General features: G+C 42.7%; 1 protein-coding gene and 1 pseudogene across 11 annotated transcripts in view; one reads left to right on the plus strand and one right to left on the minus strand.

Moving 5' to 3' along the window:
- FAM168A (family with sequence similarity 168 member A) overlaps positions 1–16,257 on the minus strand; it is a 237,012-nt gene that overhangs the window by 85,564 nt on the left and 135,191 nt on the right. The gene's annotated exons all lie outside the window — the stretch shown is intronic.
- On the plus strand, positions 8,285–8,938 carry LOC129008544 (small ribosomal subunit protein bS1m-like; annotated as a pseudogene).

Genomic DNA, 16,257 nt, shown 5'->3' on the forward strand with positions numbered 1-16,257 from the left:
TTAGCTTTTAGAGATAAAATTAAAAGCTCACTGTAGAATTTTTCCCCTCCTGTGCCATTGAGATTTCCAGATTGATTTATAATCTGGAACAAGTGTTTCCAAATAGATCATTTAGATGGAGCATCCTGCTACTTGGAAAATAAGTTCTAACACTTTCATCAGGAATCAAAATGGCCCTCAATAGAAAAGACAATGTGGTATCAATGTTTGAATAAAGATTAATGCCTAGCATAAGCTACTCATCTGTTTTGGTATCCCTAAACATATTTTCTTGCAGGAGAACAAGTGTGCATCTATCTGGTTTTCAGAATATATGTACAAATATTTCTTATTACTAGTAGTATGTTTTCAGGATTAATAAATTTATATCATCCACATTGATGAGCCATGGATTATTTTTTAACCAGCAAGACCAATGTGAATAAAATACGAATGATCTTACTAAAAACAAACAGAAAAGACCTCTTCCTCCTCAGTTGGGGATATTATTTTTTGTTTGCTTTTTTCCTTTTTTCCAGCTCTCATCTTCCAGACTTTAATCCTATGTGGCTCTGTACATTCCATGCTCCAACTCTCATCACTCTCCCCTCTTCATCTTCTGATCTTTTTCCACTGTATTCTCTGGAACTCAAGGTTAGCAAAATCCTCTACAACTTCAACCTCTCCTATGAATGTACCCTGCTGTAAGTGAAATCTGGCTGTCTCACATAATAATGCTTTCCTGTGCAGCACTTTCAAGCGGGGGCTGATTTTCTCTCACTTCTCACCTTCCCCTGGGCCTTGAACCTCACTGTTACTTACAGACCCTTCTCCATAAAAACATTCAGTTCTGAATCTCACATCATCAGATTCAACATCATCCCTCTTTGTAGCCATTTACTGTTTCCAAGTAACTTTCCTCTTATGCCTTAAAGATTGTGGCTCCTAGCTCACTGTCATTCTCTCTAATATATTCTTATCATAATTCCTGGTAATTTTAATAACTACATAAGTAATGATTATAATGCATTGCCCTCTCAGTTATTTGATCTCTCCTCCACTGATCTTGACACTTCCACCCAACCTCAGCCTCTCATTTCCATGGCTATAATCCTTGACCATGTTATTACTAATAACCAAAACCTTTTTTCTCTAATCTTAATTTCAAATACCTCATTCGCCAAACACCATCTCTTATTTTTCTAGTTTGCTCACTATAGTATCCCAATTCTAACAATCCCTCAACCTATCAGGACATTCAATCTACTAATTCTACCTATATTTCATTGTCCATCACCCTCCTCATACCCTCACATCTCTCCTAACCCTGGCTATCCTAAATTCCTTGGTCAATTTTTTAATAATCATTCCCTTGCCCCTCTATCACTTGTATTGACACTAGTTTGGTTAAACCACAACCCTGGTTAAATTCAGTCACCATCTACTCTCTGCCAACACTGGTATAGGTCTTGGGAGTAGGAAAACACACAATTATGTTTACTAAAGTTAAAATTTAACTTTAAACTCAGGATCACTATTTTCACGTGGGTCCTTTTTTTTTTTTTTTTTTTTTTTTAGACGAAGTCTCACTCTGTTGCCCAGGCTGGAGTGTCCTGGCACGATCTTGGCTCACGACAACCTCTGCCTCCCAGGTTCAAGCAATTCTCCTGCCTCAGCCTCCCAAATAGCTGGGATTACAGGCGCCTGCCACCGTACTTGGCTAATGTTTGTATTTTTAGTAGAGACAGGGTTTCACCACACTGGCCAGGCTGGTCTTGAACTCCTGACCTCAAGCGATCTGCCCACCTCAGCCTCCCAAAGTGCTGGGATTACAGGTGAGAGCCACTGTGCCCAGCTTCATGTCGGTTCTAAATGAAATCTGACAATCATTCTATATTTGCCTCATCCATCCTATACTATTTCATGCTTTCTTTGCTCCTAATCTCACTCTCAACTAGTGATTTTGCTTATTTGTCTAAAGAAAATTAAGCATCAAGAAGAGAGTTTTCAAGAGCTCCCACCACATTTACCTACCAAACTGCACCTGTACCCACATACTCTTAACTTCTCTCCTATCACCATGGATGAACAGTCCACGTTCCAACCTTCCAGTGGTACACTAGATTCCATTCCCTTACCAAACAAAGGATACTACTTCAAGTCATTTCACCCCTCTTTCTTGAGCATTATTAGGACTTCCCTTCTCTGCAGGATTATTCATATTAACATACTGTTACTTGTCTCACATAAAATAAATACATAAAATAAACAAAAAGTTCTGTCTTGATTCCATCTAACATACTAGCTACCATTTCTTTCTTTTTTTTATCTTGAGACAGAGTCTTGCTTTGTCACCTGGGCTGGAGTGCAGTGGTGCGATCTCAGCTCACTGCGACCTCCACCTCCCAGGTTCAAGCAATTCTCCAGCCTCAGCCTCCCGAGTAGCTGGGACTATAAGTGTGTGCCCGTCTAATTTTTGTATTTTTAGTAGAGACAAGCTTTCACTATGTTGGCCAGGCTGGTCTTGAACTCCTGACCTCTTGATCTGCCTGCCTTGGCCTCCCAAAGTGCTGGGATTACATAGGTGTGAGCCACCGCACCAGGCCCCAGCTACCATCCTTCCCTTCACAGCAAAATGAAGGGAAGGGAAGGTCTCCTTCCCTTCATAGCAAAATTCCTATAAAGAGTTGGGTTTTTTTTCTTTTAACCCTCCTGTATTGAGAATTCTAGAAAGAGCTGTTTTATACTGTACTTGCTTTCTCTTATCTTTCTTCCGATTCTTTTGAACTCATTCCAATCAGATTTCCATTCCCACCACTCTACCACCATGTTCTAATCAAAGTCACCAGTGACCTCCACTATGCTAAAAACTAGTCGTCAATTTTCAACCCTCATCTCACTTGACATGTCAGCAGCAGCATTTAATATAATTGATCATTGTCTCCCCCACACCCCATCCCCCCCACTTTTTTTTTTTTTTTTTGGAGATCGGGTCTTGCTCTTTTGCCCAGGCTTAAGTGCAGTGGCACAATCATGGCTCACTGTATCCTCAACCTCCTAGGCTCAAGCGATCTTCCCAACTCAGCCTCCCAAGTAGCTGGGACTAAAGGCACATGCCACCACTCTTGGCTAATTTTGTTTTTGTTTTCGTAGAGATGCCGTGTTGCCTGGGCTGGTCTTGAATCCCTGGGCTCAAGTAATCTGCCCACCTCAGCTTCCCAAAGTGTTGGAATTACAGGCATGAGCCACGGTATCCAGTGTCTCCCCTGTTTTCAACATTTTCATCACTTGGCTTTTGGACACTATACTCACCTGGGTTTTGATATGTTTGTTTTATTTTTCTCCCTATCATTCTGGCAGCTCTTTCTCAATTTCTAAACTTTGTGGTGACCTAGGCCCCTTCTCTTTTCTAAAGTCTCCATACACTCTCAAAGCCCCCTTATCTAATTGCATAACCAAATACCATCTATATTTTTATATTTACCACCTCCCACTCTCCTAAAATCTGTTTCTCCTGAAGTCCTCCCCAGTTCACTGAATAGCAACTCCATGCTTTTAATTGCACAGGTAAAAATTTTGGTGTTGTTCTTGACCTCTCTTTTTCTCATACCTTAACAACTAGTCCGTCAGCAAATCACTTTCAGCTCTGTCTCTAAAATATATTCAGAATTTAATCAATTCTCACTACCCTCACTTCTACCATCTTAATCTAAATCACTATCATCTCTCACAAGTATTACTGCCCTCCCTGTTTTTGCATTTACTCCTTCTTTTGTCTGTTCTCAACACAGCAGCCAGAATGGCTCTCTGAAAACATAAGTTAGATCAGGTCACTCATCTAATCCTCAATGACTTCCTACCTCACGCAATGGAAAAGCTAAGTCTTTACTAGGATCTAGAAAACCAAACAAGAAATGAATTTATAATGCCACACATTATAAGTTATCATCTCAACCTTTTGACTCCTGTTACTCTCCTCAACTTCAGGCACTTCACTTCAGCCATCCTGTTCCCTGTTCCCTTGCTATTCCTTAAAACACACCAGGCTTGACCTCAGGGCTTTGGCATCTATTCTCTCTGCCTGAAATGTTCTTCCTCCAGTTCATTCTCTCACTTACTTCAGGTCTTAATTTAAAGTCGCCTTCTCAGTGAGGCTTTCCTTGGCTCCCTACCTAAAAGTGCAAACCTTTAACAAACTCAACATTATAGTTATCTTCCTTGCTTTATTTTTCCTCTTTCCCACATATCTATTGTACTTAATATTTTATTTTTTATCTTGTATGTCTTCTCCCCCCTTCACCCAAAATGTAAGCTCCATGGTGATTCAGATTTTAATCTGTTTAGTCTACTGTTGCATCCCCAGTGCTAGAACAGCATCCAGAATATTGATCACTCTTCTCCACACTTTTGAGGGAATAATTTGAGAGGTGCCCCTGTTCTATGACTCAGATGATACACAGATTATACATAATGAAAACTCCCATTAGTCAGTGCCTACTGACAAATACTAATTTCAGTTGGCCTCACTGATATTATTATATTTATTCCTCATAATAATCCTGAGCCTTCCAGGACCAGCTGTTGACAAAGAAAACACACATATATACACATAGTCCCCCGACAGCTGGCCAGAGAGGGAGGTTAGGAGCTGATGGGAGATGAGAAAAGAGCCCATGGAGAGGGGAAGACCACAAACAGAAAGGAGACATGATGGGAAGTTACTTATGGTAATACCACTCCAGCGGGAAGGAGACTTAATGTTTGGTCATCCATGGTGGAAGCCTGCATGTCTGCATAATACTAACAACCAAAAGACGCTCTTACAAGGCATAATTCTTCTCATTGGACTGAGAGTTCCTAGAAGACTCTCCTTTCACTTCTGAAACTTCAGAATCCAGCTAGCACAGAGAAGACTCCCATAAATGTTTGTTAAATTGAACTGAATAACTATTGAGGTGTTTATTCTGTTTTTACTCAAGACAAAACTGAGTTTCAACAGTATTATGTAACATACTCAAGGAGGATGCATAGTTTCTAAGTAACAGACCGGAGACTTGAACTCAAGTTCCCTATTCTTTCTCCTGTACCACACCGTTGCTGCTGTTGTTGTATAAAAATGATAATACCTAGTAGAACACTGACTCTCATCTCATACGTGGGATGCAGACCTGTTAACCCAGCTATAGTCTAAGATGTCATAGAAAGAATCTTCACAAAGCCAGCCAGATCTCCAAACTGAACCACATAAGCTTGCAAGTCCAACATTCATATTCTCCAATTATTTTCCCCATCTACCTCCTTTGTTCACTCCCTTGTTCCTTTGTGTGCATAACTGCCTGACCAATAAGGTGTGTAAAGTGTAAAGTCCTTGGAATACAAAGGCCATGTATGATTCTTCTTTCCATTCCTCCAGCACAGGGCTTATTATATCAAAGGTACTTTGTGAATGTTAGTTAAATTTAAAATGCCAAAAGCCAAAGAAATAAAAAGATAGCTTTATGATTTCCAAAGCATTTCCATAGTCTCCATGGAGAATCAGAGCTGGTATTAGTGTCTCCTTTACAAATGAGAAAAGCATAAAAGGAGAGAAGCAACTTGCCCAGACTTTACCCTGACTCCTCACATGCCAAGCCCAATGTTCCTCCCATCATGTCATAATGTTAACCGTATTTCTTAGAGCCAAGAAGATGGCTGAGGCAAGAACGAAGGATCAAGATAGACAAAAAAGAATACCACACATTATAAATTAATCACTTAACAACTTAACCAGCACATCCTGAAAAAATAAGCAAATATGACACTCATATCAGAGCAAAAGACTTGGTTTAAAATAAACAAACTCAGCCTGGTGTGGTGGTTTACGCCTATAATCTCAGCACTTTGGGAGGCCGAGGCAGTGGATCCCTTGAATCCAGGAGTTCAAGACCAGCATGGTGAAACCCCATCTCTACAAAAAAAAATACAAAAAAATTAGCCGGGCACGGTGGCGTGCACCTGTAGTCCCAGCTACATGGGGGGCTGAGGCAGGAGGATTGCTTAAGCCCGGAGGTCAAGGCTGTAGTAAGCTGAGATCGCACCTCTGCACTCCAGCCTGGTGACAGAGCAAAACTTGTCTCAATAAAATAAAACAAAATAAACCATATTTAATGATACTCTGCTCTGGATTATTCCTTATGTAAATCACTTAGAGGTGGCACAGATGATAAGAGAATAAGATATGTTTTGTCCTTAGAAGCAGATAGTCTAATAGCAAAAATGTGACTCAAATACTCAGAGTTCAAAATCCTGGTGGCAATGGAACACAATGCAGCCATAAAAAAGATCAAAGTCCTGTCCTTTGCACCAACATGGATGCAGGTGGAGGCCATTATCCTCTATTCATTCTTGCAAATGAATGCAGAAACAGAAAATCAAATACCACATGTTCTCACTTATAAGCAGGAACTAAACATTGGTAAACATGGACATAAAGAGGGCAACAACAGACATTGGGCTCTACCAAGAGTGTGGAGAAGGATGGACTGAAAAACTACCTACTGGGTACTACGCTCACTACCTGGGTGACAGGATCATTCATACACCAAACTTCAGCAACATGCAATTTATCCATGTAACAAACCTGAACATATACCCTCAAACCTAAAATGAAAGTAGGAAAAAAAAATCACAAAGTGAAAAAAAAAGTCCTGGTGGCAGACAAAATGAGAGAAGTAGCTTGAACTCATACTTCCAAATAATAAAAGAAAGGCAAGATAACAAGAGCTAAATGAACTTTACAGGTAGCCTGTAGACCATACGTATACAGTTATTGTAGAGGTTCGGAGAAGGGAGGAAAGGCTCACTGTGACTGTGTATGTATCTTTAGTTTTTAGGGGTTTTTAAAGGTTGTTTTGTTTTGTGTTTTTGAGACTGGGTCTCACTCTCTCACCCAAGCTAGAGAGCAGTGGTGCAATCTCAGCTCACCGCAATCTCTGCCTCCTGGGCTCAAGTGATCCTCCCAAGGCCTCAGCCTCCTAAGTAGCTGGGACTACTGACGTGTGCCACCATGCTAGGCTAATTTTTGTATTTTTTTGTAGAGACAGGGTTTCACCACGTTGCCCAGGCGGTCTCGAACTCCTGGGCTCAAGCAATCCACCTGCTTCTGCCTCCCAAAGTACTGGGATTACAGGCGTGAGCCACCATGCGCAGCCTTGTTTTGTTTTTATTTAAGGAGGAACGTAACTTATCCTGAAAACTGTCCCAGAGTTTAAAAAAAGACCAGGTTTGGGAATTCACACAGAGATGGGGAGAGGAAAGAACAACAGAACAGAGATAAAGACAAGACCAAAGACTCAAATGCTGTCTCCTACATGAAGCTTCACAGACCCTTCCAACTAAAACTAATCACTGTCCTCTATCCCAAAAATACACGGTGACAGTGCCATTCTAGAAACACTTCATGTTAGAAGATCTAGTTGTTTATGCAACTGCTTCCCTCCTGGACTATGAGCTCTGAAAGCAGAGGCTATTTTATTAACCTATGGAGTGCCCCACTGGCTAATAAAGAGCCAAGAACACCAAGACATGTATATTATGTATAGTATGTACATATACATGTACATGTATGATTAACAGAATTGAACCAAAGAATGTTAGAGCTTGGTAGGACCTCAAAGATCATTTAATTTAAGCCCTTCATTTTGCAACTGGGAAAACAAAGACAAAGTGACTCACTCAAAGTCACAGAGCAGGTCACAAATCCAGAACATGACCTCAGGCCCCTAGAGTCCCAGCCAAAAGAGTGGCAGTGAGGCTGCTCTTCTACTCAAAGGACAAGAGATCTCCTGTGCTTATTGGTTAGTTCAAAGACACTGAGCCATTGCAGTGGGAGGTCTAAGGCTCTGAATCAGGAACTGTTACATTCCAAGCGGTTGACATTCTGAATACTAGGCCAAGTCCTTTGTCTCAGGACAGAAGGGCTCAGAAAAACCTGGCAGAACCACCCTTGTTTGATGCAGAGGCCCCAGAACATTTTAGTCTGCAGGCTTGGGCAAAGAACCAGGAAGAGTTTTATTGTGATGAAGATGTAGAAAAATTGGGGAAAAAATGGAGGATGGGAGCAATGGAGAGGTAGATTCCTAGGAGCACCAATACCAGGAAAGCACTCTTGATGGAAAAGGAAGTACACTTTTAGAAGTTAGCTCATGCCTGTAATCCAGCACTTTGGGAGGCTGAGGAGGGCAGATTACTTGAGGTCAGGAGTTCAAGACCAGCCTGGCCAACATGGCGAAACCCCATCTCTACTAAAAATACAAAAAATTGAAAAGAAGTCATGGCGGCGCTGTGTGGGACCCGTGCTGTGGCTGCCGAGAGCCATTTTCTGCGAGTGTTTCTCTTCTCCAGGCCCTTTCGGGGCGTAGGCACTGAGAGTGGATCCGAAAGTGGTAGTTCCAATGCCAAGGAGCCTAAGACGCGCGTAGGCGGTTTCGCGAGCGCGTTGGAGCGGCACTCGGAGCTTCTGCAGAAGGGTTCTCCAAAAAATGTGGAATCCTTTGCATCTATGCTGAGACGTTCTCCTCTTACACAGATGGGACCTGCAAAGGATAAACTGGTCATTGGACGGATCTTTCATATTGTGGGGGATGATCTTTACATAGATTTTGGTGGAAAGTTTCATTGTGTATGTAGAAGACCAGAAGTGGATGGAGAAAAGGAACCAGGGTCCGGTTGCGGCTATGAGATCTTGAACTTACGTCTAGGTTCCTGGGAGCAACAACAGATACAACTGTACTAGAGGCTAATGCAGTTCTCTTAGGAATCCAGGAGAGTAAAGACTCAAGATCAAAAGAAGAACATCATGAAAAATAAATGAACTTTGCTTAGTGGATTGACTCCTTTGCTGAAGTCAGGTATTCATCAAGAATGCAATTAGACTAATTGTGAATAAATGATTGAATGAAGATATAATAAATAAAAGCTATAATTATAAAAAAAAAAAAATACAAAAATTAGCCAGGTGCGGGGGCCCATGCCTGTAATCCCAGCTACTACTTGGGAGGCTGAGGCATAAGAATCGCTTAAACCCAGGAGGTGGAGGCTGCGGCAGTGAGCCAAGATCATGCCAATGAACTCCAGCCTGGGTGATGGAGTGAGACTGTCTCAAAAAAAAAAGAAGAAAAAGAAGAAGCTAAAGGCTGAGAAAATGGAAGAGAGGGTAATTTCAGGACTCAGTAAAGACTCCCCAGGGAATTGCCTGTCTAATTTGAGGCTTAATGGTATAGACGTAAAAAAAAAAAAAATCAAACTGACCCCATCTCTGCTGAAAATACAAAAAATTAGCCGGGCATGGTGGTGGGCACCTATAGTCCCAGCTACTCGGGAGGCTGAGGCAGAAGAATGGCGTGAACCCAGGAGGTGGAGCTTGCAGTGAGCCGAGATCGTGCCACTGCACTCCAGCCCGGGCGACAGGGCGAGACTCCGTCTCAAAAATAAATAAATAAATAAATAAATAAAATCAAACTGAAGAGTGTGTGATGCCAAGAATAACCCAATCAAGAATAATGCAGTTTGAGCAACCAAGCCTCCTCATTCTCCATCACCACTGCTGGCCCACTCACCACCAATCTCCATTGAAATCACCTGGGGTGCTCTTCCAGCCTCCTTGAGTGACATCTCCAGGCATGGGAGCGAATCAGACGGATAGGGGTACTATTTAAGACATAGAGTTTTACAAATAATACAATTTAAAAATGGATAAAGAACTTGAACAGGCATTTCTCCAAAGATATACAAATGACCAACAAGCATATGAAGGTATGTTCAAGATCATTAGTTATCAGGGAAATACAACTTAAAACTACACCGAGATACCACCTCACACCCATTAAGATGACTATTATCAAAAAAACAGAAAATAGCAAATGTTGATGAGGATGTAGAGAAATTGGAACCCTTATTTAAAATTTGGTGGTAATATAAAATGGTGTAGCCACTATGGAAAACAATACAGAGGTTCCTCAAAAAATTAAAAATATAATAACCATACGATCCAGCAATTTCACTTCTGCATATACATTCAAAAGAATTTAAAGGAGGATCTCAAAGAGATATTTGCACACCCATGTTCACTGCAATACTATGGACAACAGCCAAGAAGTGGAAGCAACCTAAATGTCCACTGATGAATGAATGAAGAAAATGGTGTATACACATATGCATACACACAACCCGCATACACGCAACCTGCACCCACACACGCACGCTGGAATATTACTCACTCTTAAAAAAGAAAATCCTGCTGTATACTACAATATGCATGAACCTTGAGGACATTATGCTAAGTAAGCTACTCACAAAATGACAAATACTGCATGATTCCACTTACATGAGGTATCCAAAGAAGTTAAACTCTTAGAATCAGAAAGTAAAATGGTGGTTACCAAGGTGGAAGGTGAAAAGGGGAGTTGTTGTTCAATGGATATATTAGGTTGGTGCAAAAGTAATGGCAGCTTTAACCATACTTTCAATGGCGAAAACTACAATTACCTTTGCACCAACCTTTAGTTTCAGTTTTGCAAGATGAAAAAGTTCTAGAGATCTATCACACAACAAAGTGCATATAGTTAACACTACTGTAGTGTATACTTAAAAATAGTTAAGATGGTAAATTTTATTTTTTTTGTTTGTTTGGTTGGTTGGTTGGTTTTTTGAGACAGAGTCTCACTCTGTCGCCCAGGCTGGAGTGCAGTGGTGCGATCTCGGCTCACTGCAAGCTCCGCCTCCCGTGTTCACACCATTCTCCTGCCTCAGCCTCCTGAGTAGCTGGGACTACAGGCGCCCACCACCATGCCCGGCTAATATTTTGTATTTTTAGTAGAGACAGGGTTTCACCATGTTAACCAGGATGGTCTCGATCTCCTGAACTCGTGATCCACCCACCTCGGCCTCCCAAAGTGCTGGGATTACAGGCGTGAGCCACTGCGCCCAGCCCTGTATGTTCTTGTAACACACACACACACACACACACACACACAAAGTTTTAGGTCTAACACCAAAACTACTAAATCAGGCCACCTGGGAATCAGAATTTTAAACAAATTCCTCACGTGTTTTTGAAAAATGGCCGAATTCAGAAAACACTTGCTTCAAAATAAAGTCCAAATTTGATTACTGCATCGAAAGTCCTGTTTGATCCCATCCCTTTTTATCTTTCATTCTCACCACTTGCTCTTTCCTCAGGCCTCACTCTGTTTTGGCCTCTGGCCTATGTACCAGGAGGAACTACTGTCCACCAGGCACGGTGGCTCATACCTGTAATCCCAGCACTTTGGGAGGCCCAGACAGGCAGATCACGAGGTCAGGAGATTGAGACCATCCTGGCCAACATGGTGAAACTCCGTCTCTAGTAAAAATACAAAAATTAGCCAGGTGTGGTGGCGCGCGCCTGTAGTCCCAGCTACTTGGGAGGCTGAGGCAGGAAAATCACTTGAACCTGGGAGGCGGAGGTTGCACCACTGCACAGAGAGAGACTCCATACCCACCCCCCCCAAAAAAAAAAGATACACTGTCCGGATGAACTTTCCATAATGATGGAAATATTCTATTCTATCTGTGCTGCCCAATATAGTAGCTATTAGCCACATGTAGCTACTAAGTACTTGATATGTGGCTATTGAACAGCACAGGACTAGAGCAACAACTAGGTCTCTAGAAGAAAAAGAGAGGGCATGATTAAAACTCAAAACAGAAAACCAAACACCACACGTTCTCACTCATAGGTGGGAACTGAACGATGAGAACACTTGGACACAGAGCAGGGAACATCATACACTGGGGCCTGTTGTGGGGTGGGGGGATGGGGAAGGGATAGCATTAGGAGAAATACCTAATGTAAATGACAAGTTAATGGGTGCAGCAAACCAACATGGCACATGTATACATATGTAACTAACCTGCACGTTGTGCACATGTACCCTAGAACTTAAAGTATAATAAAAATAAATAACTAAAACTCAAAACAACTCCATTTAATTTTTTTCTCACATATTATTGATGTGCATTCATTCATTTAACAAATGTTTATTGCTTACTACATGCCAGGTACTACTCCAGATACTGGTGAAATAGCCATGAACAAAACAAACACCCCTGCCCTCAAAAAGCTTATGGTCTAATGAGGCTGACTAGTACAGCAGTTAAGAGCAATGACTCTGGGGGCCAAGATGGCCGACTAGAAGCAGTGGCGTTTGGAGGCTCCCATCGAAAAAAAACATAATAAGCATGTGAATCCTTCACCGGCCACCAAGGATCTAGGTTCTCTCATCAAAATTGACTAGAAGGCTGGCGTGACCCACAAAGAAAAGGAAGAGCAGTGCGGTACAGCAGCCCACCCAAGAGCTGCACAGGAAAGGGGAACCCCCTTCCCCCCAGCCAAGGGAGGCAGTGAATGAGCACCCTACCCAGCCAGGGAAAGTGTGCTTTTCCCACACAACTTTGCAACCCACGGATCAAAAGATCCCACTAGCGAACCCACACCACTGGGACACACAGATTCTTACAGCCTCTCAGCTGGAATCTGCTTAAGCCTACCGAACTCTCTGGGGGAGGGGCGACCAGCACGGGCTGCGGCTGCCTGCTGTCTAAGCCGTTTGAGCTCCTTGGGGAGGGGCAGCAGCCAGCACTGGAACTCGCAACTGCCTGACATGCTAAGCTGCCTGGGCAGGGTAAGGGCAGCACCCATTTCTATAGCTCCAGGCTGTGTTTTTCCCCTGCTGGAGCCCGGGAGGCTGAATGGCTCGGTCCCAAGACTTGTCCCACAGCCCAACACACAGGGTGTGGCAGTCTGTGGGCAGAGTGCCACTTCAGGTCTAACCCTGACCCATCCTTCTTCAGTGAGAGGGGCTTCCCTGCAGGATCTCCAATAATTCCAGCCAGAGGCTCAGGGATGGAATTCGGATCTCCCTGGGCCTCAGCCCCTAGTGGGGAGGGGTGGCCATAGTTTCTTTGGACCAGCAGGCTTAGCCTCTCCTGGTAGTTCTGAGGAATCTGCGCAGCCCAGATGAGTGGGTTTCCCCCCAGCAGAACACACCCTCTCCACCAAGGGACAAAGTGCTTCATTAAACAGGTGCTGCTCCCCATGCCACCTGAGACCCTTCAACAGGGTTGTCAAACACCCTATACAGAAGCAATCCTACTGGCATCAGACTGGTGCCCCTCAAGGTCAGAGGTCCCAGAAGAAGGAGCAGGCACCCATCTTGGCTGCTCTTCCAGCCTCCTTGAGTGACATCTCCAGGCATGGGAGTGAATCAGATGAACAGGACCTGAAGTGAACCCTAGGCAAACTGCAGCAGCCCTACCTACAGAAGAGGGACCTGATTATTGAAAGAAAAACGAACAAGCAGAAAGCAACAACAACAGCATCAACGACAACAAAAAAAGGCTCCCACAAAAACCCCACCCAAGAGTCAGCAGCCTCAAAGACCGAAACTAGACAAACTCACAAAGATGAGAAGAAATCAACGAAAAAATGTTGAAAACTCAAAAGGCCAGAGTGCCTCTTCTCCTCCAAATGATTGCAACATCTCTCCATCAAGGGCACAGAACTGGACAGAGGATCAGATGGACGAATTGACAGAAGTAGGCTTCAGAAGATTGGTAATAAAAAACTATGATGATCAAAAGGAACATGTTCTAACCCAATGCAAAGAAGTTAAGAACCTTGATAAAAGGTTGGAGGAATTGCTAACTAGGATAACCAGTTTAGAGACGAACATAAACCACCTGATGGAGCTGAAAAACACAGTACAAGAACTTCGTGAGGCACACCCAAGTATCAACAGCCGGATCGGCCAAGTGGAAGAAAGGATATCAGAGTTTGAAGACCACTTTATTGAAATAAGACATGCAGACAAAAATAGAGAAAAAAGAATGAAAAGGAAAGAACAAAGCCTCCAACAAATATGGGACTTCATAAAAAGACCAAACCTACGGTTGACTGGAGTACCAGGAGATGGAGAGAATGGAAACAAGCTGGAAAACACACGCCAGGATATTATCCAGGAGAACTTCCCCAAACTAGCAAGAGAGGCCAACATGCAAATTCAGGAAATACAGAGAACACCATTAAGATATTCCACAAGAAGATCAACCCCAAGACATATAATCATCAGATTCTCCAAGGTCACAATGAAGGAAAAACTGTTAGGGTAGCCAGAGAGAAAGGCCAGGTCACCTAAAAAGGGAAGCCCATCAGAGTAACAGTGGACTTCTCAGCAGAAACTCTCAGCAGAAACTCTTCAAGCCAGAAGAGATTGGGGGCCAATATTCAACATTCTTAAAGACAAGAGTTTACAACCCAGAATTCCTTTTTTTTGAGACAGAGTCTTACTCTGTCACCCAGGCTGGAGTACAGTGGCGCGATCCCAGCTCACTGCAACCTCTGCCTCCAGCGTTCAAGGGATTCTCCTGCCTCAGCCTCCCAAGTAGCTGGGACTACAGGTGCCTGCCAGCACACCCAGCTAATTTTTGTATTTTTAGTAGAAGACAGGGTTTCACCATGTTATCCAGGCTGGTCTCGAACTCCTGACCACAGGTCCACCCATCTCGGCCTCCCAAAGTGCTGGGATTACAGGCATGAGCCACTGCACCCAGCCTTAACCCAGAATTTCATATCCAGCCAAACTAAGCTTCATAAGCTAAAGAGAAATAAAATCCTTTCCAGACAAGCAAATGCTGAGGGATTTCATTACCACCAGGCCTGCCCTGCAAGAGCTGCTGAAAGAAGCACTAAATATGGAAAAAAAAAACCGGTACCAGCCACTGTAAAAACACACCAAAATATAAAGACAAATGACACTACGAAGAAACTGCATCAACTAGTATGCAAAATAACCAAATAGCATCATGATGACAGGATCAAATTCACACATAACAATATTAACCTCAAATGTAAATGAGCTAAATGCCCCAATTAAAAGACATAGACTGGCCAATTGGATAAGGAGGCAAGACCCATTGGTGTGCTGTATTCAGGAGACCCATCTTATGTGCAAAGACACACACAGGCTCAAAATAAAGGGATGGAGGAAAATTTACCAAGCAAATGGAAAGCAAAAAAAAAAAAAAAAAAAGCAGGGGTTGCAATCCTAGTCTCTGACAAAACAGCCTTTAAACCAACAAAGATCAAAAAAGACAAAAAAGGGCATTACATAATGGCAAAGGGAACAATTCAACAAGAAGTGCTAACTATTCTGAATATATATGCATCCAATACAGGAGCACCGAAATTCATAAAACAAGTTCTTAGAGACCTACAAAGATACTCAGACTCCCACACAATAATAGTGGGAGACTTTAACACCCCACTGTCAGTATCAGACAGATCAATGAGACAGAAAATTAACAAGGATATTCAGGACTTGAACTTAGCTCTGGATCAAGTGGACCTGGTAGACGTCTACAGAACTCTACCCCAAATCAACAGAATATACGATCCTCTCAGTGCCACATGGCACTTATTCTAAAATCAACCACTAATTGGAAGTAAAACACTCCTCAGCAAAAGCAAAAGAACTGAAATCATAGCAAACAGTCTCTCAGACCACAATACAATCAAATAGAACTCAGGATTAAGAAACTCACTCAAAACCACACAATTTCATGGAAATCGAACAACCTGCTCCTGAATGACTCCTGGGTAAATAATGAAATTAAGGCAGAATCAAGAAGTTCTTTGAAACCAATAAGAACAAAGAGACAACGTACCAGAATCTCTGGGACATAGCTAAAGCAGTATTAAGAGTGAAATTTACAGCACTAAATGCCCACATCAGAAAGCTAGAAACATCTCAAATCAACACCCTAACATCACAATTAAAAGAACTAGAGAGGCAACAGCAAACTAATCCAAAAGCTAGCAGAAGGCCGGGCATGGTGGCTTAAGCCTGTAATCCCAGCACTTTGGGAGGCCAAGGCGGGCAGATCACAAGGTCAGGAGATCAAGACCATCCTGGCTAACACGGTGAAACCCCGCCTCTATTAAAAATACAAAAAATTAGCCGGGTGTGGTGGTGGGCGCCTGTAGTCCCAGCTACTCAGGAGGCTGAGGCAGGAGAATGGCATGAACCTGGGAGGTGAAGCTTGCAGTGAGCCGAGATCGCGCCACTGCACTCCAACCTGGGTGACAGATCAAGACTCTGTCTCGAAAAAAAAAAAGCTAGAAGAAGACAAGAAATAACTAAGATCAGAGAAGAACTGCAGGAGCTAGAGACACAAAAAACCCTCAAAAAAAAAAAAATCAAC

Source organism: Pongo pygmaeus, chromosome 9 (genome assembly GCF_028885625.2).
Source record: "Pongo pygmaeus isolate AG05252 chromosome 9, NHGRI_mPonPyg2-v2.0_pri, whole genome shotgun sequence".
In the NCBI taxonomy this organism is placed as follows: domain Eukaryota; kingdom Metazoa; phylum Chordata; class Mammalia; order Primates; family Hominidae; genus Pongo; species Pongo pygmaeus.